We start from the raw sequence: 26,649 nt of genomic DNA on the forward strand, positions 1-26,649 counted from the left end.
AGCATGGCCAACACTGGTAACTTCTGCACTGGGATCAAATCAGAGTCCGTTGAGTTTTTCAACTTAAAAGCCACTGGTAACATTTTCCAGAATCGTTTCACTGGAACACTAGAGGCAAGAGACAGATGGTAGGAAGATGAAGACATAATCAGTGTAGACTATTAAGGAGCTTAACTGTGAATGGAAGGGCTATGGTTTTATGTTTGAAGATAAAAGCCAATTGAGCACATTTTAGGCTAAGGAGGAGCTAGCAGAAAAGGGTTGCCATGGTTAGAAAGTAAACAGATGATTTTAAAAAGCCATAACCTGGGGCGCCTGGGTGGCGCAGTCGGTTAAGCGTCCGACTTCAGCCAGGTCACGATCTCGCCGTCCGGGAGTTCGAACCCGGCATCGGGCTCTGTGCTGATGATGGCTCAGAGCCTGGAGCCTGTTTCCGATTCTGTGTCTCCCTCTCTCTCTGCCCCTCCCCCGTTCATGCTCTGTCTCTCTCTCTCTCCCAAAAATAAATAAACGTTGAATAAAAAAAAAAAGCCATAACCTAATCAGAGCCCAGGTGGAAAGTTTAACCTTAAAATGCTGTAAGCAGAGGTACGGCTTCTCTGAGAGAGGAGGAAAAAATATATATATATATGTACGTGGCTGCATGTAAATGTTTATGTTGGGAAGTCCAGGTGGCGTCTATTGGACGGCTTTTATTTTATCTATGATGTGGATATGCAAGAAAAACTGAAGGAAGCAGAGCTTGGGTGCTAACCCTAGAAGTAAAACTGCCAGTTATGTTACCAGCAAAAACAGGTTTATTTGGAATAGCAGATAACTGCAATCTGGGACAAGCAAGCTGCGGCAAAACCGCAGACAAATCCAGAGGACAAAGGTAAGGAACGGGCTGCTCTTTTACGGAGGAAAAGGGGGGAGCAGGGAGGGCTGTTCTAGGCAAAAAGTCCATTGGAATAAACTGGGAGTTCCAAGTATAGGGGCCTTTCCTTGGCTGAGCTGTGACAGAATCCCATTGGCTGGGCTGTTGCGGGAGCGGAAGGAAAAATCTCCTTCCTCCTGCTGGGATAGTAAAGTAGAAGCTAAGGCGGTACCAGCTCGCAAGCTACCCCTCTTCCCATTGGGTCTGCAATTAACCAAGGGTGGCCGGGCGTGAGAGGTCCCCGCCCCCTGCTGGCTCCTGACTCTGTTTTAAACCAGCTTTCCTTTTATTAATTTTCTTCGGGGTCAATGAGAGAGAGGCCTTGCCGAGAGGGGTGTAAGTCTCTACCTGCTAAACGGAAGAGGAGCTGACCACCACCAGGTTAAGAAAAAAATACACATATATTACAAGATGGGCGCCGTCATGACTGAAGAGTTTACATCCAAAGTGGTTCTGATCGGCTGATTGTTTCTCCTGCTGCTGCCCAGGTGCGGAAGCAAACAGGCAAAAGCAGGTGTGGCTCCTTGGGTGTGCGGGGCAGGTACAGACACTAGCAGACGCGAGCCTGGAGCTGGCAGGTGAGAGTGTCGTCAGAGTGATAGTGCACCAGGCCACAGATCAGATAAGAAAGGAAATGTGGCCCGGACGGGGAGATAGAGGGATTAAGATATTTCAGAGTTCCTCCGAGGTTGAGGGTTAAAGGTCGTGGAAGTAGAAGAGCAAGGGTGCCTGGGTGGCTCGGTTGGTTGAGCATCCGACTCTTGATTTTTCGGCTCCGGTCATGATCTCCCTGTTCGTGGGTTAGAGCCTTGCATCCGTGTGAAGCCTGCTTGGGATTCTCTCTCTCCCCCTTTCCCGCCCCCCCCCCCCACGTGTGCACGCTCTCTCTCTCTCAAAATAAATAAATAAACTTAAAAAAAAAAAGGAAGTAAAAGAACAAGAGCTAGAAGGATGAGAGTTTGTGGTCTCAGTGTGGGCTTTTAGAGTTTTAGATTTTTTTTCAACGTTTAATTTATTTTTGGGGGGACAGAGAGAGACAGAGCATGAACGGGGGAGGGGCAGAGAGAGAGGGAGACACAGAATCGGAAACAGGCTCCAGGCTCCGAGCCATCAGCCCAGAGCCTGACGCGGGGTTCGAACTCACGGACCGCGAGATCGTGACCTGGCTGAAGTCGGACGCTTAACCGACTGTGCCACCCAGGCGCCCCATTAGAGTTTTAGATTTTTGAGGTAGAGTTAGGTCCATCCAAGACGTGACCATTAAAAAACAATAACCTTTGATATGAGGTGCAGAGGACAAAAACCATTTAGAGAAACGGCTCAGAAGCCGGAGTTTCTGAAATACCTACCGGTCCTGGGCTTGTTTCCTTTCTTATCTAATCTGTGGCCTGATGGACTATCACTTTAACGACTCTCTCACCAGGCAGCTTCAGGCCCTCGTACCATTTTGTACCTGCCCTGCACTCCCAAGGAGCCAAACTAGCATTCGGGGCACTTGGCTTGTTCAGTCAGTATGTGGGTCTTGATCTCGAGGTCGTGAGTTCGAGCCCCACGATGGGCATAGAATTTACTTTAAAAAAAAAAAGAGATTAAATTAAAGGAAAAGTATTGCACTCAGCAAGAACTAGTCTTAGAGATCATCACATTCCCATCTGTTACCCACAGGTGGTAGACATGACCCACAATCAGGATTCTCGAAGGCGATGGAGAGAAAAGGAAAATCTGCCCTCTCAGAGGATAATCATATAAATGAAGAAAGAGTTATATCAGAGGTAGGTGTTATGCCCAGAATTCGTGATCCCCAAAGACCACCAGGGAGCCGAGTCCGATGCAAAAGCAAAAGAGCCTTTATTCGAGCTAGCTCGAGCTCAATCCCCTACCTGCACCGACGCAGCGGTGAGATACCAGGGAGAGAAAGCGAGTTTCAAAAGGACAAAGGTTTTATTGGGGCCTAGGGGCAGTTGGTGAGGTAATGGCTATGGCCTCAGCCAATTGGCTGGGGAAGGGTCCGAGTCCTGTTAGGCAGGTGAGGGGGGGGGGGGGGTTACTCCAGGGGAGGAGGTGTGGTCAAGGTGAAGGACACAGAAAAAGATGGAGTCGGCTGCGTAGGCCCGCCCTTTCAGTAGGCAATGAGAGATTCCCAGGCCAGTAAAAGGGAACCGTGCCTTGAAGCATCTTTGTTAACACTCCTCAAGAAAGAGGATCTGTCAGGTTGTAGTTGGGTTGGGAATTGAAGCATGAACAAGAATCAGAGACAGCGACTCTGATTTGGTAACTCTAGCACAGAGCCAGGCCAGGGGGCACCTGGCCCACGGACCAAGATAACCTGACACAGCCAGACTCCTGCTATAGATCATAACTACGTGACATCAGCCATTCAAGTCGTCCAACTGATTCCCTTTGTGCCACTTCTGTGCTCACCAAGTAATCCTACTGGAATCTGGCTTCCCACATAGATTTTGCAAATAGGACAAAAATGTACTGGGGTGCCTGGGTGGCTCAGTCGGTTAAACATCTGACTTCGGCTCAGGTCACGCTCTCACGGTTGGTGAGGTTGAGCCCCGTGTCAGGCTCCGTGCTGACAGCTCCTCCCCATCTTGTGCTCTCTTTCTTTCAAAAATAAATCAACATTTAAAAAAAAAAATGTATCGGTTAGGGACACAACTATTTGGTCATGGTAATTACAGATCTACTTAATATATGAACAATTAATTCATTAATTAACAAACAGGCATTTTAGGTTTATATATATGGTTTTGGTCAAAGAGAGTCAGGCTCCCAGACCCAAACACCTAGGGATGCCCTAACAATAGAAGTTTAGAGCCTAAAAAGCTAAGTATCATCCCCTGGAAAGTGGCATAAAACACCGGCACCACGTGAAGTCAGATTGGGGTGACAACAGTCCTCCTCTGGGTAACGCTTCTCTGGTTCCATGTCTCTCCTGTGAATCCATCCCGGATTTCTGCATGCCACCTAAACAGAAAAAACACTCGGCTTCTCTTTCTCTCTAACCAGAGAGTACAGACCAAAGTTAAACTAAGGAAGTTGGGCTGATTGGTTCTGTGGCGGCATATAAATGTATAAATACATCTGCAAGTCGGTGTGGCACTCGCACAGGATACAGGGCAAAGAAACGGGAAGGAAAAGACCTCTCGGGTCCTAAAATGATAAGGAAATGAACAGGTTCGTTGCCATCCCAGTAGGGCAAGGTTAATGATTTGGTAACCAGGCCAGAGCTAGGTAGGCCTGCGTGCAGCTGAACTCTCAGTTGGGCTCCACCCCGTGACCTATGCTGTGCAAACAAGCCTTTCTAGAGCTGTAACTATCGCTCCTACGGCTGAAACTAAGGGCGCATTGTATCGAATAGCATGCCCCGGTATCCCAGAATAAAGTAAATCTATCTTCCACTCCCCTTTGAAATAGATTTCTTGGGGCTGTTCCTCCTCTCCCCCGTGGAAGCAGGCTCTGTGGCTTTTCTAATTGTTCTCAGATAATGCAAGGTCCCCTGGCCCGTTTGGAACCTATCAATTTCACGTCGCAGTTCAGGCTTTGAACTTCACGTTGAGCTGGAGCGTCTCCTCCCATTGCTCCAGCTCTGGCTCATGGCCAGACAGCAGCAGCTTCTCTTTTTCTCCCACTTTGGGCTTGACTAGTCCACCCCTAACTCACTACCTGTGTTTCTAATGTTTCCAGAAAAATTTTTAGGGAGCAGGGAAATTATTACTTGCGTTATTATGCTTGACTAGCACTCTTTGGAACTGCCAGACAGTGAAAACTTTACCCTCCTCTAGCGGGCGCTTTTACGAGTTCTGTGAGACCTCTGATCAGTCAAGGTCCTACGGAAAAGAGCATTTGCCCTAGATGGTTCAAGCAGACGCCAAGAAAGGGCCTGATGATAGAGGTGTGCGGAGCGCTAATGGAAGAGATGTCCAGAAGAGAGCGCTAACAGAAGAGATGATGTCACACTGGAAAGCCGTTTCCACTCCGGACGTGAGAGGACAAGGAAAGAGTAGCACGAGAACCCAGAGAGAGCTGAGGTTATAAAAAAGGAACCGCTTGGACGTAGTGTAGTCCTGGAAGGGTGCAAGCACTGCCAATGGCACAATGCCAGTACAGGGAGGCAGCAGGGGAGAAATGCCTAGAACGTCCTCTCTGATTTGCTGCTAGTATGTCAGCCTGGCCAAACCCAACTGGTAGTGAGCCAGCAATAGAGCTCAAGTCACAGAGCTCTCAAGAGGATAGCCTCCTGGGAAGGATGAAGGATCTAGGTGAACAAGCAGAAAAACCAGTACACCCCCATCACGGGGGATATCTCACCTCCACGTCCCCTGATGAAGGCAAGTGCATCCCTGTTATGACAAGTTGCTGACTCTTTCCTGACCCTCTAGGAATTACTCCTGCAATGCTATCCCTCTGCTATGTAGAGAACTACAGAAAATATTCACACATCCTGTTACATATAACATTTACTATTCACTGAGCTACTTGGAACGAGGCATTGTGCTAAGATGCCCTGCGTGCGTTCTCTTTAAACCTCATAATAGCCCATGGAAGCAGATGGTGTTTAACCAGAGAGAGTGATTGAGAGGAGAGAGAGAGAGGTGGACCCAGAGTGGTCAAGTGACTCACTCGAGCCCCAAAGCTGTCTTTCTCTACCAAGTGTTCTCTAGAAACAGCAAAAAGAACACATCTTTATTATCATTTGTTTTTGCTCTTTATCCCTCTGTCTTGTCCTTGAAGTTGGCATCAGTATATTTACTTGGACATTGCAAACAGCTGACCTTGGCTCTGAGCGCTGAGATTCCCCCGGGGATTGCTTTGCGTCAAGCTGGTTAAAGAAACCAAATCCCATGTGCCCTCCTTAATTAGCTGGCTCATGCTTTAGCTCATTGGATGTTTTATTTGGAGTTCTTTAAGAAGAACAACTGTCCTTCTCCCCTGAGTAAGGGTTCTTTCGTGTATTAAGACATGATTTTTTTAAAGGGCATCTCCCAAGGGGTGTGAACAACATATGGTATTCACATATGGAAAATTCAGCTTTCCAAAGAGATTGGTTTTCATCACCAACCATCCTCTTACTTGATCAGATCGTTAGGGGAGCTGAACGTGGGCCCTATTCATTCAGCTAGGGGAACACTCAGAGACCAGCCCAGACTGAACACAGCCTGTATTCCACTTAGAATAATGCTCCCCTGGGCTATTCCCAGTGTGGAATGAATCTTCACTGGCAACCCTCTTCCAATGTCTTAATTTCACCAAGACATGCTCTGAAGGAGCAAAGCAGCCTTACCTGGATTGCCAGGTATGAATAAGTAACGGGCCTATTGTAGTGGTTAAATCAGCTAATTGGCTCCTAGGACCCTCTATCGAAAGTCTCTTTAATAAGCCTTACAGTTTTGCTCTGAACATTATTAAACACAATTAAAGCTTTCCTTCCTTCCTTCCTCCCTTCCTTCCTTCCTTCCTTCCTTCCTCCCTCCCTCCCTCCCTCCCTCCCTCCCTCCCTCCCTTCCTTCCTTCCTTCCTTCCTTCCTTCCTTCCTTCCTCTCTCTTTCTCTCTCTCTCTTTCTTTCTTTCCTTTTCTTTCTTTTGTTTTTAGAAAATCTGTAGTGCTTTATTTGATTTAATAAGTAAATAGGGCACCTGGCTGGCTCAGCATGAGACTCTTGATCTCAAGGTTGTGAGTTCAAGCCCCATTTTGGGTATGGAGCCTACTTAGGAAAAAAAAAAAAAAAAAGGAAATAGAATTGCTTCTTTCTGTAAAGGCGGTATTTTTTCCTACAAATTAGTTTTACTAAGATGTAATCTTCACGCAATAGAATTCACCCATTTTAAGTGTATAGTTTGATAAGTTTTGACAAATGTAGACAGTTCTGTAATCAGGACCCCAAATGAGACAGAGAACATTCATCCCCTGGTGCCAGTTTGCAGTCACTCTCCGCCCCGACCCCAAGCCCAGGCAACCACTGACCTGTTTTTTTCAACAGAGGCTTTAGAAGTAGAATTTCTTTTTTCACTTAACAGCAAATTTCGTTAAGATTCATCAGTGTCTTTGCCTGTATTGGCGGTCTGCTCCTCCTTACTGGTGAGTAGTATTCCATTACATGGAATGGACCAGGGTTTTGTGATTTTTTTTTTTTAATATCACAATTTGTTGCCCATTCATCAGGTGGTGGACATTTGGATTATTTCCAGTTTGGGGCTATTGTGAATAAAGCTACCATGAATATCTGAGTATAAATCTTTGAGTGGACATATTTTCATCACATCTCTTGGGTAAATATCTAGCATTGAGATCGTTGGGATGTATGGTAAGTGTATTTTAACTTTATTTTTTTATTTTTAATTTTTATTTATTTTTTCGTGTTTATTTTTACTTTTGAGAGAGAGGGGCACAGAGAATCCGAAGCAGGCTTGGCACTCAGCACGGGGCCTGCCATGGGGCTCAAATTCACGAACTGTGAGATCATGACCTGAGCCGAAGTCAGATGCTCAGCCAAGTGAGCCGTCCTGGGGCCCCTAACTTTATCTTTTAAAAAGTCCAGCTGGGGCGCCTGGGTGGCGCAGTCGGTTAAGCGTCCGACTTCAGCCAGGTCACGATCTCGCGGTCCAGGAGTTCGAGCCCCGTGTCAGGCTCTGGGCTGATGGCTCGGAGCCTGGAGCCTGTTTCCGATTCTGTGTCTCCCTCTCTCTCTGCCCCTCCCCCGTCATGCTCTGTCTCTCTCTGTCCCAAAAATAAATAAACGTTGAAAAAAAAAAATTCAAAAAGTCCAGCTGTTTTTCAGAGTAGCAAGTGCTTCACATCGTTGCCAAAATTAGTATTGTCCTTCATTGAATTTTATCATTCTAGTGGTCTGTAGTGTCATCAAGTTATGGTTTTAATTTGTGTTTCCCTAGTGAATAATTATGTTGAGCATCTTCCCACGTGCTTATTTGCCACTTTTTTCATGGCGAAATGTCTGTTCTAACCTTTCTCCCACTTTTAATTGCACTGCTTAATTTACTATTGAATTGTAAAATATACATTTTAAATACAAGGTTTTTTTACAAGATGAATTTGGCAAATATTTTCCCTATGTGTGACTTGTTGTTGATTTTCTTAACGGTGTCTTTGGAAGAGCAAAAGCTTTTCATTTTGATGAAATCCAGTTTATTAATTTTTCTTTCTATGGTTAATGCTTTTGTGTCCTGCGTAAGAAAACATTGCCTAACCGAACACTGCAAAGATTTCCTCCCTTGTTTTCACCTAGCAATTTTATAATTTTAAAACGTTTTTATGTTTATATCTATGATGTATTTCAGGTTAATTTTTATAAATGGCGTGAGGTAAAGGTCAAGTTCTTTTTTTATAAGTATATATTTTCAAGTTCATCCAGCACCCTTTAAGACTATCCTTTCTTGCATTGAACCTTGGCACTTGTGTTGAAGATCAATGACCATATACGTGTAGGTCTATTTTTTTTAATGTTTTTTTATTTATTTTTGAGACAGAGAGAGACAGAGCATGAGCAGGGGAGGGGCAGAGAGAGAGGGAGACACAGAATCTGAAACAGGCTCCAGGCTCTGAGCTGTCAACACAGAGCCTGACACAGGGCTCGAACTCACAGACTGTGAGATCATGACCTGAGCTGGATGCTCAACCTACTGAGCCACCCAGTCGCCCCTGTGTAGGTCTATTTCTGCACTTGATCGTCTATTCAACTGTTATCATTATACAAATATTACACTGTATTGATTACTACAGGTGTATTATAGGTGTATTACTGCAGGTGTATTATAATATATAGGTGCATATATTCCTTAAAATCAAGAAGTGCCCATCCTCCAACTTTGTTCTTCTTTTTCAAGTTTATGTTGGCTATTGTCAGTCCTTTACATTTGCACATAAATTTGAGAATCATCTGATTATTTTCTACAAAAAAGTTGCTGGGATTTTGATGATCAGGATTCCATTCAATCTACAGATAATTTGAGGGATAGTGGAATTTAACATTTTAAGAATATCGAATCTGCCGATCCCTGAATAGGTGTACATCTCCTAAGTAGGTCTTCTATTTTTTTTTTAAGTTTATTTATTTTGAGAGAGAGAGAGCTCATGCACGTGAATGGGAGAGAGGCAAAGAGAACAAGAGAGAACCCCAAGCAGGCTCTACACCATCAGCGCAGAGCCCAATGCAGGACTTGAACTCATGAACCATGAGATCATGACCTGAGCCAAAATCAAGAGTCAAGCACTCAACCGACTGAGCCACCCAGGTGCCCCCTAAGTAGGTCTTCTTTAATTGTTTTATAGTTTTCAGTGGATGGGTCTTATTCTATTAAATTCATTCATAAGCATTTCATATTTTTGATGATACTTTAAATCATTGATTTAATTTTAACTTCCAATTTTCTTTGCTAAAATGTGGAAATATAGTTTATTTTTTATTATTCATCTTGTGTCCTAAAATCTTGCCGGTTCACTTATTAGTTCCAGTAGCTTTTTCATAGATTCCTTAGAATTTCCTATATAGAAAGTCATGTTGTTTGTGGCATTTTTACCACTTATTTGCCAACGTTTATACTACCTGTATTCCTTTTTTCTTGGGTTATTAAACTAAGTAGGACATCCAGTATAATACTGAATGAAAGTAGTATGAGTGGACATCTGTCTTAGTCCATTTGAGCTGCAGTACCAAAATACCATAAACTGAATTGCTTATCAACACCAGAAATTTACTTCTCACAGTTCTGGAGGCTGAAAGTCTGGGTTCACGGTTTCAGCATGGTTGAGTTCCGGTGAGAACTTGCTTTTGGGTTGCAGATAGCTGACTTCTTGTATCCTCATGTGGTGGAAAAAAAAAAGAGGAAGCAAGATCTCATGACTCTTATAAGGACGTTAGTCCCATGCATGAGAGCTCCACCCGCAGGGCCTCATCTGTTCCTAATTACCTCCCAAAGACATCACCTCTAAATACCATCACGTTGGAGAGTAGAGTTTCAGTTTAAACATTCAATCCATAACAGTATCTTGCCTTGTTCACAGCCTCATGGAGAAAGCATTCAGTCCTTCATCATTAAGTTAACGTTAGCTAAAATGTTTTGTAGATGTTCTTTATCAGGTTAAGGGAATTCCCTTCTTTTTGTAGCTTGCTGAAACTTGTCATAAATGGATGTTTAATTTTGTGAAATGCTGTTTCTGTATCTATTGAGATGCTATAACTTTTTTTCTTTCACTCTGTCAATGCAACGAATGATACTAAGTCTTGAATGTTAAACCAACCAGCCTTCCATTTCTAGATAAACTTCATACCGTAATGGTGTATTATCCTTTTGTGTGTTTCTTGATTCAATTTCCCAGTATTTAATTGAGGTTTTTGTGTCTCTTTAAGAGATATTGGTCTAGGGACGCCTGGGTGGCTCAGTCGGTTAAGCGTCCGACTTCAACTCAGGTCACGATCTCGCGGTCCGTGAGTTTGAGCCCCACGTCCGGCTCTGGGCTGATGGCTCAGAGCCTGGAGCCTGCTTCCAATTCTGTGTCTCCCTCTCTCTCTGTCCCTCCCCCATTCATGCTCTGTCTCTCTCTGTCTCAAAAATAAATAAACGTTAAAAAAAAATTAAAAAAAAAAAGAGATAATGGTCTATAGTTTGTGCTTATAATAGTCTTGTCAGGCTCTGTTGCCAGGGTTTTGTTGGCCTCAGAAAACAATCTGGAAGTGTCACCTTTCTCTTTTTCTCTGAAAGAGTATGTGTAAGATTGGTGTTATTTCTTCTTTAAATTTTTGATAGAATTCACAAGTGAAGGTTTTTAAAATTACAAATGCAATTTCTTTAGCAGTGTTGTGTGGCTATAACGATGTTCTGTTTCTCCTTGTATCAGTTTTAAGTTAGGTTTTTCCAAGAAATTGTATGTTTCATCGAGGTTGTCAAATTTATTGGCATAAAGCCCATCATAATATTACCTTATTATTCTTTCTCAATGATTTGTAGTCATATCTCCTTTTTTATTCTTGATATTTGTAATTTGCCTCTTCTATTTTTTACTTTAATCAGTTCTTCTCAATTTTATTAATCTTTTCAGAAAATCAACTGTTTTAATGATTGGTTCTATGTATCCGCAAAATGACCTCCTAAGGCCCAACGAGTCTTTTTTTGTTTTTTTGTTTTTTTTAATTTGAGAGAGAGAGAAAGCAGCTCATGAGTAGGGGAGAAGGGCAGAGGGAGAGAGAGAATCTTAAGCAGGCTTCCCACTCAGCACAGAGCCAGACATGGGGCTCAATCCCACGATGCTGGGATCATGACCTCAGCCAAAATCAAGAGTCAGATCCTCAACCAACTGAACCATCCAGGTGCCCCAGACCAAAGAGTCTTAAGACTGAAGAAATAGGCCAATGAGGCCAGCAGGATAAGAAATGGTTTTTTAAGGGGAGCTATGGACAGAAGGACAGAAGCATGTCTTAGGCAGCCCCAAGACAAGAACCCCACATCCTGTAAGACCTGCTATCTCCAGAGCCGATCAAAGATGTTATGCCTCAGGGTGTACTGAAGGGTGTGGTTACACTAAAAGAAAGAATGTGGGTGGGGTAGGGGCTGTGCTCTGGAAGTCCTCAGTGAGCATAAGTACAGAAAAGTTGAATCACTGTGTTGTACAGCTGAAACTAATGTAACATTGGTGTCGTGTCTAAATGTGGTGTCTCTCTCAATCAGATGGGGACCCCCAAATGTGGGGTGACGATTGGGTGGAAGCCCATGCACAGAGGGTGAAAGAATTCACCTGAGGCAAAACAAAGATGATACAAGTTTATTGAATATACCACAAAGGAGCAGTGGGCAGAACAGCGAAGGAGAGCCTGTCTGCAACTAGGCAGTGGGTGGGGGGCTATTGTTGTTGTTGTTGTTTAAACTTTATTCATTTTTGAGAGACAGAGAGAGACAGACCACCAGTGGTTGAAGGACAGAGAGAGAGAGAGACAGACAGACAGACAGACAGAATCCAAAGCAGGCTCCAGGCTCTGAGCTGTCAGCACAGAGCCCAACACAGGGCTCGAACCCACGAACGTTAAGATCATGACCTGAGCCAAAGTCGGATGCTCAACCGACTGAGCCACCCAGGTGCCCCACAGGTGACCCATGTGATTCCTGGATTTTGATGTCTGTGTCTTTCCCCAGGTTAGGAAAGTTTTCTGCTATGATTTGCTCACATAACCCTTCTACCCCAATTTCTCTCTCTTTCTCTTCTGAGACCTCTATGATTCTGATGTTGTTCCTTTTTAATGAGTCACTGATTTCTCTAATTGTTAAATCGTGCTCTTTTGCCTTAATCTCCCTCTTTTTTTTTCTGCTTCGTTATTCTGTATAAGTTTGTCCTCTATATCGCTGATTCTCTGTTCTGCCTTGTCCCTCCTTGCCACTGCCACATCCATTCGTGATTGCAGCTCAGTTATAACATTTTTTAATTTCATCTGGACTAGTTTTTACTTCTTTTATCTCCGAAGAAAGGGATTCTAATTTATTTTTGACTCCAGCTAGTATTCTTATTATCATGGTTCTAAATTCTGGTTCAGACATCTTGCTTATATCTGTGTTGGTTAAGTCCCTGACTGTCATTTCTTCCTGCTCTTTCTTTTGGGGTGAATTCCTTCGTTTCATCATTTTGAAGGGAGAAAAGGAATTAATGAGGTAGAAAAAGTTAAAATTAAAAAAACTTAATTTTTTTAATTTTAATTTTTTTTAAACTTTAACACACACACACACACACACACACACACACACACAAATCGAATAAATGATGCTAGATCCTACATGTGTTTTGTTCTGGGTGTTGAAAGTGGCTTGACAGATTAGAGAAAAAAAGGGGAAAGAAGAAAAAAAAAGGAAATTGTTTGAAAATTTGAAAAACTGAATACACTGAAGAAGACTAAAATGAAATGATGGAAGTAAACTAGAATTTGAAAAAATGTATACCAAAGTAAAAAATATAGTAGAAAAAAATTAAAGAAAAATATTTTTAATAAAAATTAAAAGTAAAAATGAATTTTTTTCTTTCTGTATTCAAGAAACAGAGAAAAAATGAAAAAGAGAAAAAAGAAAAAAAGGAAATCGTTTGAAAATGTGAAAAAATGAATACACTGAAGTAGACAAATAAAATGACGGAAGTAAAATAGAATTTGAAAAAGTTTACACAAAAGTAAAAAATATGGAAAAAAATTAAAGAAAAATATTTTAATAAAAATTGAAAATAAAAATGATTTTTTTCTCTTTCTGTGTTCAAGAAAAAGAAAGGAAATGAAAAATAGAAAAAAAGAAAAAGAAAGAAAGAAAGAAGGAAAGGAAGAAGGAAGAAAAAAGAAACAAAGAAGGAAAAAATTGAATAGATGGACCTGCTAACAGACTGAAATACAACTAAAATTACATTGTTTTCTCTTAGAAGTCAGACTATGAAGCGCTTTATAGTCCATAAACTAAGCAGGTGGTGAGACTTCTGTTCTTGAAGAGCCAGGTTGGCCCAGTTGCGTGGGGCTTAGTGTAACGGCTCCGTTCTCCACTAGATGGCGCTGTTAGCCTAATGGGGTGGATTGTTGTGGCGCTTGTAGGTGTGTATGCACATGCAACGAAGCAGTAAAAATGGCGTCACCCAGCTACCCAGTCTCTGGTATCGGAACTCTGTTCTCCCTAATCAGCAATCGTGCACCCATTCTTTGTCTTCAGCTTCCATCCACTCCCCAGTTTTACACGGTCTGTGACCAAGCCCCAGGTAGTACCTCTCTCCCAAGTTTTGTCTCAGATGCAGCTGTTTTCCCCAGCCCTTTACTTCTGAGGGACTACAGCTTTCACGCATTCTGTCCCTCTGTGGAGGGTCTCACAGAGCAATGGCTGAGTGCCGGCCGCACCCAGTAATGTTCGCGGGACCATGCTGCTGCCGATTCCCAGAGACTGTGGCCAGGTGCCAGCCTGCCCCAGAAAAAGTTCACGAGATCATGTAGCAGCAGCGTTTCAGGGATTATGGAAAATCACAACACACATCTGGCACCAGGCTTCACCCTTACCGACCTTGTCCCAGCACCAGTGAATGTGGCCATTCTCTGGAGTCTGCTAGGACCAGGTGGCCTCACAGTCTCTATCAAATGTCCTTTCAGCAGTGGAACCGCTTCTCCCTGTGTGGCCCGAGAACCTCCCAGACCCCACTCTGCTCCTGGGGATTTGCCCTTCCCAGCGGAGCACCGCCAGTTATCGAGCTGTGGAGTTGCAGACTCCCGCTGTTCCCGCTGTTTACAGTCTTAATGGAATTTAAACCCTCTCCTTTCTCCTTTCTCCCTTTTTAGTTCAGTCCCTGCGGCTGTTTCCAATTTTCCATTTTCTCTCCAGCTGCTTTTGGGGACGGGTGCTTTTCCCATATTCTCCCCACATCTCCATCCTCTCTCTGCATGCAAAAGGACCTCCCTGCCCTTCGCAGCTTCTCGCTCCCCCAATTCACCTCTCTGTGCCGCTTACCTGCTGAATTCTGTGGTTCACGTTGTGCAGATTGTTGTGTTAATCCTCAGATCAGTTTTCTAGGTGTGCAAGATGGTTTAGTGTTTGTCTGGCTGTATTTCATGGACGAGAGACACACAAAAAAATTCCATGCTGTTCCACTATCTTGGCTCCCTCCCGGATTGTTTTCTTAATTTCTCTTTCTGTTGCATCATTACTGATGTATAGAAATGCAGCAGATTTATGAATGTTGATTTTGTATCCTGGGACTTTACTGAATTAGTGTATCAAATTCTAGCCGTTTTTTGGTGGTTTTTCAGGTTTTCTATGTAGAATATCATGTCATCTGCAAATAGTGAAGGTTTGATTTCTTCCTTGCCAATTTAGATGCCTTTTATTTCTTTTTGTTGTTTGATGGCTGTGGCTAGAACTTCCGGTACCATGTTGAATAAAAGCAGTGAGAGTAGATATCCCTATCTTGTTCTTGACTATAGAGGAAAAGCTCTCAGTTTTCCCCTATTTAGAATGATATTAGCTCTAGATTTCTCATAGATGGCCTTTATTATGTTGAGGTATGTTCCGTCTAAGCCCACTTTGTTGAGGTTTTTATCATGAATGGATGTTGTACTTTATCAAATGCTTTTTGTTCTTCTATTGAAATGATCATATGGTTCTTATCCTTTCTTTTAATAATGTAACATATCATGTTGATTGATTTGTGAATATTGAACCACCCTTGTAATCCAGGAATAAATCCCCCTTGATTGTGGTGAATGATTTTTAAAATGTATCATTGGATTGGATATGGTTTGCTAGCATTTTGTTGAGGATTTTTACATCTATGTTCATCAGAGATATTGGCCTGTGGTTCTCTTTTTTTTTTTTTTTTTTTTTTGTGGTTCTTTATCTGGTTTGGGTATCAGGGTAATGTTGGTCTCAAAATGAATTTGGAAGTTTTCCTTCCTTTCCTATTTTTTGGAATAATTTGATAATAATAAGTTTGAATTCTTTAAATGTTTGATAGAATTCGCCTATGAAGCCATCTGGTCCTGGACTTCTGTTTCTTGGGAGTTTTTTGATTACTGATTCAACTTCTTTGCTGGTCATCAGTCTGCTCAAATTTTCTATTTATGTTTCAGTTTTGGTCATTTATATGTTTCCAGGAATTTATTCATTTCTTCTAGATTATCCAATTTGATGGTATATAGTTTTACATAATATTTTCTTATAATTGTTTGTATTTCTGCGATGTTAGTTGTTATTTCTCCTCTCTCATTTGTGATTTTATTTATTTGGGTGCTCTCTTTTCTTTTTGAGAAGTCTGGCTAGAGGTTTATCAATTTTATTAATTTTTTTCAGAGAACCAGGTCCTGGTTTTATTGATCTGTTCTATTGGGTTTTTTTTTTTTAGTTTCTATAATCATTTATTTCTGCTCTAATCCTAATCATTTTCTTCCTTCTGCTGGCTTTAGGCTTTGTTTGTTGTTCTTTTTAAAATGCCTTTCAGTGTAAGATTAGGCGGGGTTTTTTTGAGATTTTTCTTGCTTTTGAGTTGACCTATATTGCTATATACTTCCCTTTTTAGAACCACTTTTGCTGCCATCCCAAAGGTTTTGGACCACTATGTTTTCATTTCATTTGTTTACATGTATCTTTTTACTTCTTCTTTGATTTCCTGGTTCACCTGTTGTTTAGTAGTATGTTATTAACCTCCATTATTTGTGGCCTTTCCAGATTTTTTCTTGTGGTGATTTCCACTTTCATAGCACTGTGGTCAGGAAAGGTGCATAGTCTGACTGCAGTGTTCCTTAATTTGTTGAGGCCTGTTTTGTGGCCTAATCCATGATCTATTCTGAAGAATGTCCCATGTGCACTTGAAAAGAAAGTGTAGGGGCGCCTGGGTGGCGCAGTCGGTTAAGCGTCCGACAGCCAGGTCACGATCTCGCGGTCCGTGAGTTCGAGCCCCACGTCAGGCTCTGGGCTGATGGCTCAGAGCCTGGAGCCTGTTTCCGATTCTGTGTCTCCCTCTCTCTCTGCCCTTCCCCCGTTCATGCTCTGTCTCTCTCTGTCCCAAAAATAAATAAACGTTGAAAAAAAAAAAAAGAAAAGAAAAGAAAGTGTATTCTGCTGTTTTGAGATGAAATGTTCTGAATATATGTGTTGTGTCCAGCTGGTCCAGGGGCACCTGGGTGGCTCAGTTGGTTACACGTCTGACTCTTGGTTTCAGCTCAGGTCATGATCTCACAGTTTGTGAATTCGTGCCCCATGTCAGGCTCCGCACTGACAGATGTGGAGCCTTCTTGGCATTCTCTGTTTCCCTCTCTCTCTGCCCCTCCTTTGCTTGCTCACTCTCTTTCTCAAAATACATACATACATACATACATACATACATACATACATACTTTTTAAAAAAATAAAAATAGGGGTGCCTGGGTGGCTCATGGCTCAGTTGGTTAAGCATCCAACTTCAGCTCAGGTCATGATCTCACCACTCATGAATTCGAGCACCACGTTGGGCTCTGTGTTAACAGCTCAGAGCCTGGACCCTGCTTCGAATTCTGTGTCTCCCTCTCTCTCTGTGCACCTCCCCCCCCACTCTCTCTCTCTCTCTCTCTCTCTCTCAAAAATAAATAAACATTAAAAATTTCTTTAATTTATTTTTAAAATGTTTTTATTTACTTTTCAGAGATAGAGGGACAGAGCACTAGCTGGGGAGGGGCAGAGAGAGAGGGAGACACAGAATCCGAATCAGGCTCTAGGCTCTGAGCTGTCAACACAGAGCCCAACGCAGGGCTCGAACTCATGAACTGCAAGATTATGACCTGGGCCAAAGTCAGACGCTCAACTGACTGAGCCACCCAGGTGCCCCAACATTAAAAAACATTTTTTTAACAAATAAATAAACTTTATTCATTTATGAGAGACCAAGAAAGACAGAAGAGGAGCAAGAGAGGGGCAGAGAGAGAGGGAGGCACAGAATCCGAGGCAGGCTCCAGGCTCTGAGCTGTCAGCATAGAGCCCGACGTGGGGCTTGAACCCACAGACTGGGAGATAGTGACCTGAGCCAAAGTCAGAAGCTCAACCAACTGAGCCATCCAGGTGCCCCTGTCTTGCTGCTTTTAAGATTTTTTTTCTTTATCATTGCATTTTGCAGATTTAATTACAACATGTCTTGTTTTGGACCTGCATTTGTTGATTCTGTTGGGAGTTCTCTGTGCCTTTTGGATCTGGATGTCTGATTCCTTCCCCAGAGTAGGAGCGTTTTCAGTTTTATTTCTTCACATAAATTTTCTGCACCCTTTTTTCCTCTCTTATTCTCCTGGGACTCCTGTAATACAAATGGTACTATGTTTGAGGGAGTCACAGAGTTCCCTAAGTCTGTTCTCGTTTTGCTTAATTCTTTTTTCTCTCTTTTGTTCAGCTTGATTACTTTCCATGAGTTTGTCTTCTAGGTCATTAATTCATCCCTCTGCTTCTTCCAGGCAGCTGTTCATGGCATCAAGTGTGTTTCTAATCTATTTATTGCACTCTGTTGATCTGATTCTTTTTTAACTCTTTTATCTCTGTGCTAAAGGGTTTCACTGTCTTCCATTCTTTTCTCAAGTCCAGCAAGTATCCTTATAATTGTTTCTTTAAATTCTCCATCAGGCATGTTACTTACACCAGTTTCACTTGGATCTCTGGCCGTGGCTTTGTCTCGTTCTTTTATTTGGGATGAATTCCTCTGTCTTCTCATTTTGTCTAAGTCTCTGCCTGCTTCTCTGTATTAGAAAAGCCAGTTGTGTCTCCTGCTTCTGAAACTAACGGACTTACGAAGAAAAAGTTATGTAGTGTCCAGGATCTGGCTCTTCGGGGAGTGTCTCCAGTATGTGCTGTGTCCACGCTGCTGATTTGGTGTTCTGTGTGCTCTTTCCTTTTTATTTTTGAATGTTTATTTATTTTTGAGAAAGAGAGAGACAGAGTGTGAGTGGGGGAGGGGCAGGGAGAGAGGGAGACACAGAATCCGAAGCAGCCTGACGTGGGGCTCAAACCCACGAATGGCGAGATCATGACCTGAGCCGAAGTCAGGCTTTCCCTGTGAAGCTCCTTGACTTTTAAAACTCCAAACTTTAAGCCTCTCTGGTTACAAGAACTCACAAAATTCAGCCCCTCTCGTTTGCTAAGCCAGTGACTATAGGGAAATGTTCTTGTGCATTTCACTGTATGCCTCTCTCTCTCTCTCTCACCCTTCTCTGAGACCACATCTCCCTCCGTTCCACAGCAGCCAGGATCCATTTCTCCACTAAACACATCTCTTGCACTCCCCACCTTCTTCGACGTGGCCACTTTTCTCCCTTTAGTTGTGGAATTTGTCCTGTCAGCCTTCAGATTGATTTATTGAGTGTTTAGGATGATTTGATAGTTACATAGTTGTATTTGTGGGACTATTGAGTGTTTAGGATGATCTGATAGTTACATAGTTGTATTTGAGGGACAATGTGAGCCTAGAATCCTCCTACCCCACCACCATCTTTCTGTCTGTCTCTATATCCATGATTTTTGTGTGTGTCTTTTTGTTCTATGATACAACAAATTTCAGAGAGGAGAGTTAAACTCTCCAAGTAGAATTGTAGACTCATCTACTTCTTTCCTTCAGTTTTTGCTTTGCTAGGTTTCAGTGAGCCTCGTAAGTGTGCATGCGTCCCCACCTCAGCCAGTGAGCCAAGGGAGCTACCACGTGACCATTTCTGGCTACTCTCTCCTCTCCTGTCCCCTAGGACAGTGCCTCCTCGTTGGTTCCTTGTCCCACAAACTCCCACCTTCTCAGCTGCTCCAGAAGCCCGGTGTTCTTGACTTGAGCTCTGTGTTCTGCAGTCTGGAGACTGCCCACAGGCATAAATCAGAGCAAAACAAATGTGGAGCACACATCACTTATTTGCCTCGTTTCAAGGATTATAGCCCCCCCTATCTGTTATCTGTGCCTAAAAACAGCTGTTTCATAACTTTTTTTCGGCTTTAGACTGGTTTATGGTAGGAGGGAAAGAACAGAACTGGTTACTCCTTCAGTCTATAAGTTATGTAATAACACATACATGCTGTATATTATTACCAACAGAAGTTAATGCTATGTGTACATTTAGGTTTTTTTACTTATTAAATATAAAATCTTTTAATAGCAAAACTAAAACAAATTCAGGAGGAGGAAGATAAAGAAGAGTAGAAAGCATAGCTTGCGCAGAAGTGTAAACCACACTTTCTATCCATAAATGTCTTTCCCAATATAAAAACCACTTTTCTCCCAACGGATTTTTTAATCCTGCTGTTTACGTAGTAACTTTTTCCCACACCCCATTACATTTGGTTTACATTTTGGAGTTCTACATAAGAATTTCATTTGAAAAATATTCACTACCAAAAATGGGAAGAAAGTTTTAAACTTTTATGCACCAATCCAAAAAAGTAAAGAAGGCAATGTACCTCATGCCTGAAATAATGTTGTGTGAACCAGACTAACGCCATCTTAGACAAATTGGCCATGATGGCTGCTCTGTGACTTGAGGCCTTCTGGAGCACAAGCCCTGCCCTCCACATTCTTTCTTTTGTTTAACCACACACCCTTAAGTCCACCCTTGGGGCATAGCATCCTTGATCTGCTCTGGAGATAGCAGGTGTTGTTTTTTTCATTTTATTTTATTTTTTAATTTTTTAAAGTTTATTCATATATTTTGAGAGAGAGAGTGAGTGAGCATGACTGGGGTAGGGGCAGAGAGAGGGAGAGAGAATTCCAATCAGGCTCTGTGCAGAGCCCAACTCGAGGCTCAACTCAACGAACCATAAGATCATGACCTGAACTGAAATCAAGAGACTGTGCTTAACTGCCTAACCTACTGAGCCACCCAGGCACTCCTTTTTTTTTTTTTTTTTTTTTTAAGTGTATTCATTTATTTTGAGAGAGAGAGAGTTGCAGGAGGGGCAGAGAGAAAATGAGAGAGAGAGAATCCTAAGCAGCTTCTGCATTGTCAGAGCAGAGCCTGATGCGGGGCTCGAACCCAGGAACTGAGAGATCATGACCTGAGCAGAAATTAAGAGTGGGGCTCTCAACAATCTGAGCGCCACCCAGGTGCCCCCTGGAGATAACAGTTCTTACGGGAGGTGAGGTTTAGGAAATGTATTTATCTTGCAAGTGCCGGAGACATGCTTCTGTCTGTAAGTCCCTTAATAAACCATTTTTTTTGTGGGCCTTTTTCTTCAATCTTATGACTCCTTTGCCCTTTGGAGGTCATTTTGCATGTACCTTCCTTTCATGGAACAACTGTATAGGTAAGTTCAAAGTCTCCTGAGAATGACAGACCACACTGATCTGGTACATTAAAAAATTTTTTTCTAGGGGCACCTGGGTGACTCGGTTGGTTAAGTGTCCGACTTCAGTTCAGGTCATGATCTCATGGTCCGTGAGTTCAAGCCCCGTGTCGGGCTCTGTGCTGACCGCTCAGAGCCTGGAGCCTGTTTCAGATTCTGTGTGTCTCCCTCTCTCTCTGCCCCTCCCCTGCTCATGCTCTGTCTCTCTCTGTCTCAAAAATAAATCAACGTTAAAAAAAATTTTTTTTTAATTTTTTTTCTAAAAATTAGCAAAGGAATAATGAAGAATGTCAAGAATACACCATAACCTTTGCAGAGGCTAACAAAATGTCACACCAGTATGGCACGTATCTACAGAGCAAATTACCGTTCTCTAAAGCAGAAGGGATCCTTAACGGACTCAAAGGCCGTGAAATCAGAAGCATGGCATGTTTAGAGCAATGCAAGAGCCTCCATTACACACTAATTCAATCTCTTCACTTTACAGGTGAGTAAACTAAGCCACCACCTAATTAATAACGCAGCTGAGCTCAAGGTTGAGATTTCCCGACCCCAAGTGCATTCCATTGTCCCTGACATCATGGCTGCTGCCGTAGACTCAATATCGGTACAGGCCCCCGGGTGCGTGTGATAAGACCTAAGAGAATCTAGAAGTCGCTGTGAAGAGGGAAAAATGAGTGTTTGGTCTGAGAACACTTTGTTCAAGTTCCTACGCTCTCTGCTATGGTCTGAACGTTTGTGTACCCAGGTGACTGTGCAAATCCATATGTTAGCACCTATCCCCCCACCCCGAGTGATGGTATTAGGAGGGGGTACCCTGGGAAGTGACTGGGTCCTGAGAGCAAAGCCTTTATGAATGGGACTAGAGAGAGAAAGGTTTTTCCCCTTCTGCCATGCGAAGTTACAAGTGAAAAGTTGGGAATCTGGGATGTGAGCTGTCACTAGACACGATCTGCTGGTGCCCTGATCTTGGACTTCCCAGCCTCCAGAGCTGTGAGAAGTAAATGCTTCTGGTGTATAAGCCACCCGGTCTGTGACAGACTGAGGCAGCTTATCTTCCTCGGCCAAGTTAATTCATCTGTAAAAAGAGGCCTCACTCAAGTGGCCATGTTGAGGATATTTTTAAATGTAATAATGCGTATGCGATCTCCAACACCACGTCTGCAACACAGTTGGCACAAAATGAAGGCTAGTATCCTCCCTTTTCTTAGTCACACTGGCATGCAAGTTGGATTCAAGGCCAAATAACCTCAACTAAAAAAAAAAAAAATAACAAGCACCAATAGTTGAGAGACAATGAAATTCGTAAGCATTTTTGTTGGTGCACTTTGTTGGGACGAAGGCAGGCTGCAGCACAGAGGAATGGTACGTGCCAGACCCCACCTGGTTTCCAGCCTGCACATCCCTCTTACTGGCTCCCCACTCACATCCCAAGGGCAGGCCCAGTCTTCCTCCAGTTCCCAGGACCAATCTTGATCCGGGGCCAGATGTGCTCAGATGACTCCACCTCTATATCTGGCTGTCAGTCTAATTCTGACCTATTGCCCAAGTCTTGATGGCTGGATTTCTTGGTGCTTTCCTATTTGAGTCCCTGTCCCACTGACCTGATTTCTACTTTTCCCTGACCTCATTATCGTTCGGCTGTACACACCTGATAGGAAAGCCCTGACCTTGTCACGTTGGCTGCTCTTGCAAGCCAAAAATCACCATGGTTTCCTGGCAGATAATGGTTTCCCAGAAGCCATGAGCTTGTTGCCATGCCATCATCTTGTCCTTAAGCTATGCCTAAATGATCCAAGGAAAGGGGCGCCTGGGTGGCTCAGTCAGTTAAGCATCCGACTTCAGCTCAGGTCATGATCTCACCACTCATGAGTTCAAGCCGCATATTGGACTCTGTGCTGACAGCTCAGAGCCTGGAGCCCGCTTTCGATTCTGTCTCCCCCTCTCTGCCCCTCCCCCACTTGTGTGTGCACGTGCACACAGTCTCTCTCTCTCTCTCTCTCTCTCTCTCTCTCTCTCTCTCTCTCTCAAAAACAAACATTAAAATAAATTTTTAAAAAATGATCCAAGGAAAGGGAGTGGTGATGGAACAGGTTCTTGCCTGCGAACTCTGAGAACTTAGAGACAGAACATGGTAAGAGCTGAGTCACCCCTGGTGATGTTCAGGAGAAAAGCCCATAAGCTCTTCCTGATTCTGAAGGACCCACCCTGTTGCTACCTTTCCTGAGACTTGGCTCTTTAGCTCTGCCTTCTCTTGAGAGCTTCTAGAATTCATCGAGTCTTTGCTTAAGTGATAGAAGATCCGTGTCTGGTGCTCGCCTCCACATGAGCCTTATCCAGTATACTTCTCAACTGTTGACTATTTACCTGAACTCAGCGTGTCCTGCTGTGAGTCCGGGACCTCTCTTTCCATCGACGTGCCCACCCAGGCCAAGTCTTAAAGCATAAAAATACACACTGGTATTGGGGCGCCTGGGTGGCTCAGCCGGTTGAGCATCTAACTTCGGCTCAGGTCATGATCTCACAGGTTATGAGTTCAAGCCCCGCGTCGGGCTCTATGCTGACAGCTCAGAACCTGGAGCCTGTTTCAGATTCTGTGTCTCCCCCTTCTCTGCCCCCACCCCGCTCATGCTCTGTCTCTCTCTCTCTCTCTCAATAATAAATAAACGTTTAAAAAAAATTTTTTTTTTAAATACACACTGGTATTTCACTTGAGATTTGCCCCAGCTTCTCCAGAGGATCATAGTTTGGGGAACTGACTCTAGTAATAGCAATTTCTTCAGTCGTATTCACTTATTCATCTACCCATCCATCCATTCAGCCCTGCATGCAACATCTGCACACAAGGCACTGTCAGTGGGTCCAGGGTTATGAAAACACAGCAGATAGCATTTCCGGTTTTCAGCATCATAGACCAGTGAAGGTAACTGCCATACCAATAAATAAGGTCGGTACAAAGGCCTAAGAACGCTTATGGATGTACAAATATGGGCAATGAAAGCACTGAGTTAGGAGCAAATGGCTGTCTTCACAAAAGGGGTCAGGAAATCTTCACAGAGCAGCTAATGTTTAAAATGAGTATTGGGAGAGGGGCGCCTGGGTGGCTCAGGTGGTTGAGCACCTGACTTTGGCTCAGGTCATGATCTCACAGTTCATAGGCTCGGGCCCTGCATCAGGCTCTGTCCTGACAGCTCAGAGCCTGCAGCCTACTGTGGATTCTGTGTCTCTCTCTCTCTCTCTCTGCCACTCTCCTGCTTGTGTGCACCCCCCACCAAAGGTGAATAAATAAACATTTAAAAATAAAATGAGGGGCGCCTGGGTGGCGCAGTCGGTTAAGCGTCCGACTTCAGCCAGGTCACGATCTCGCGGTCCGTGAGTTCGAGCCCCGCTTCAGGCTCTGGGCTGATGGCTCAGACCCTGGAGCCTGTTTCCGATTCCGTGTCTCCCTCTCTCTCTGCCCGTCCCCCGTTCATGCTCTGTCTCTCTCTGTCCCAAAAATAAATAAACGTTGAAAAAAAATTAAAAAATAAAAAAATAAAAAAAAATAAAAATAAAATGAGTATTGGAGAAAGAATGAGTTCACCAAGAGAAAAAGGGTAGTACTGCTTTAAGAAAACACTGTAAGAATGACATATTTGTTAACCATTTAACCCTGCAATCCCACTTCTGGGATTTATCCTACAGAAATATACGTACATGCAACAAATGACTTATGCATGAGATTAACAATTGCAGCATTGTTTGTAAGAATTTGAGATCATAAACAATCCCTGGGTGGCTCAGTGTAAGTGTCCAACTTTGGCCCAGGTCATGGCCTCATGGTTTGTGAGTTCAAGCCCCACATTGGGCTCTCTGCTGTCAGCGCAGATCCCGCTTCAGATCTTCTGTCCCCCTCTCTCCCTGCCTCTCCCCTGCTTGTACGTGTGTGTGTGCACACGTGTGCTCTCTCTCTCTCAAAAATAAACATAACAATGGGGCGCCTGCGTGACTCAGTCGGTTAAGCGTCCGACTTCGGCTCAGGTCATGATCTCACGGTCCGTGAGTTCGAGCCCCGCGTCGGGCTCTGTGCTGACGGCTCAGAGCCTGGAGCCCGTTTCGGATTCTGTGTCTCCCTCTCTCTCTCTGCCCCTCCCCTGTTCATGATCTGTCTCTCTCTGTCTCAAAAATAAATAAACGTTAAAAAAAATTTTTTTTGAATAAATAAACATAACAAAATCCACGTGTACATTAATAAATCCACGTGTACATTAATTAATAAATACGGCATCTTCACTTGGTGGAAGACTATGCAGCTGTAAAAAAGAATGAAGAAGGTCTCTCTGAAAGCTCTCTAATCTGAGACATCTTTAAGATATAGTGCTCAGTAAAAAAAAAAAAATAGCAACATTTAGAACAATACTGTCTGTCTTTTTTTTTTTTTTTAACTGGGGTAAAATGAGAATATACACTTGTATTCACGTTTATATGAAAAGGCTATACACATAATAGACATCGGATAAAAATGGTTACTATTGAGTACGGGGACAGTAGAAGGGGAGAGAGTGACACTTTTCATTAGACACTTAAGTTTTTCAGGGTTTTTTTTGACAGATACCTATTAAAAACGTGAGTAATTTTGCAAAGAATATGTTGCAGGGAAACACTGAAGTTGGATACAGAGCTCCGAAGACTTTTTTCTTAACTGCTCCATGAGTCAGAAACTTTCTAGCAAAAGAAAATCAGTAGAGAATATTTTGTTTCACCTCCCTCTTACGTGGGTAGTGATACTCTAAGAGCAATGACATAATATGAGAATAGGTGTGTGCAAAAACACAAACATGAGTGGAGACTTATGGCTGATGAGAGAGCAAAACATTGTTGGCAGAGAAGCCTTCCATCTAGATTTGGAAGCAGACTTTCGATTCCTTCTTATGTGGGTGTATTCACTCAATGTACACAACATTTCTTCTGCCTTATTCCTGAAAGGATGTGAAGGCTTTTCATTTAAAGCCCTGGGAAAATAAAAACAAATATTATTGTGTATCCTAAAGTCATCTTCCAATTTAAAAATAATCCACTGAAATTTTAGGTTTTTTTTAACGTTTATTTTTGAGAGAGAGAGACAGAGAGACAGAGTGAGGGAAGGGAGGGGCAGAGAGAGAGGGAGACACAGAACGTGAAGCAGGATCCAGGCTCTGAGCTGTCAGCACAGAGGCCGATGCGGGGCTCAAACTCACAAACTATAAGATCATGACCTGAGCCAAAGTCGGCCGCTTAACCGACTGAGCCACCCAGGCACCCCAATCTACTGAAATTTTGAGCTTTAGAAGCCTCTTTCATGGAGAGTGTAGGATACAAGGTGGAAAAGTCTCGATTTACTCCAGGCAATGGGCCAGTGAATGTCATCAGATGGGCTTTTTATATGTTTTTTCCATCCTTTCAAGCCTCAGTGCCCTCCTCTTCAAAAGGAGAACAAAAACCCCCCTTAGCCATTTCATGCCATGTGATTATTATAAAATTCATTCAGACGCTCAACTGAAAGAAGATGAAATTATGTAAACTCAGTGTCTTTCAAATTAGAGTGTCCCCTAACATTTAGCGTTACCTGAGAGTTCAGTCCTAGTTTCAAAAATTTTGCTTTCAGTTCATTAAGGATGACCAGATTTGGGGGGATTGGGTCATTCTACCAAAACTCCAGAGAATCTTGGTTGTCGTTGACAGCTGTTGGTTTTGTCTGCCCATTATTGCCTCCCTTTCTTTGGGAAATTATTCTTCTCCAGTCCACTTGGCAACTCAGATTTGGAGTCTGCTGGAACTGTCAACTACAGTATCTAATATGTGGCCACAGGGTAGCGTACATCTGGCCAAACCTAACAGGTCATTCCTCTAGCCCCAGTTATTGTTTCAAAGGAACGGGGACACCGTGGTTGGTGGGCATGTGTTCCAAGCTGGATGAACCATCCTCC

The 26,649-nt window shown here is 43.1% G+C and overlaps 1 long non-coding RNA gene across 1 annotated transcript in view; it reads left to right on the forward strand.

Moving 5' to 3' along the window:
• Window positions 1-721: 721 nt before the first annotated feature.
• LOC109493804 overlaps window positions 722-26,649 on the forward strand; it is a 32,923-nt gene continuing 6,995 nt past the window's right edge. The window contains exons 1-4 of the long non-coding RNA XR_002148227.3: window positions 722-1,404; window positions 2,582-2,688; window positions 7,086-7,227; window positions 20,975-21,191. This is a non-coding gene — a long non-coding RNA (uncharacterized LOC109493804). The remainder of the gene's footprint in view (window positions 1,405-2,581; window positions 2,689-7,085; window positions 7,228-20,974; window positions 21,192-26,649) is intronic.

Source organism: Felis catus, chromosome D4 (assembly GCF_018350175.1).
Source record: "Felis catus isolate Fca126 chromosome D4, F.catus_Fca126_mat1.0, whole genome shotgun sequence".
NCBI lineage: Eukaryota > Metazoa > Chordata > Mammalia > Carnivora > Felidae > Felis > Felis catus.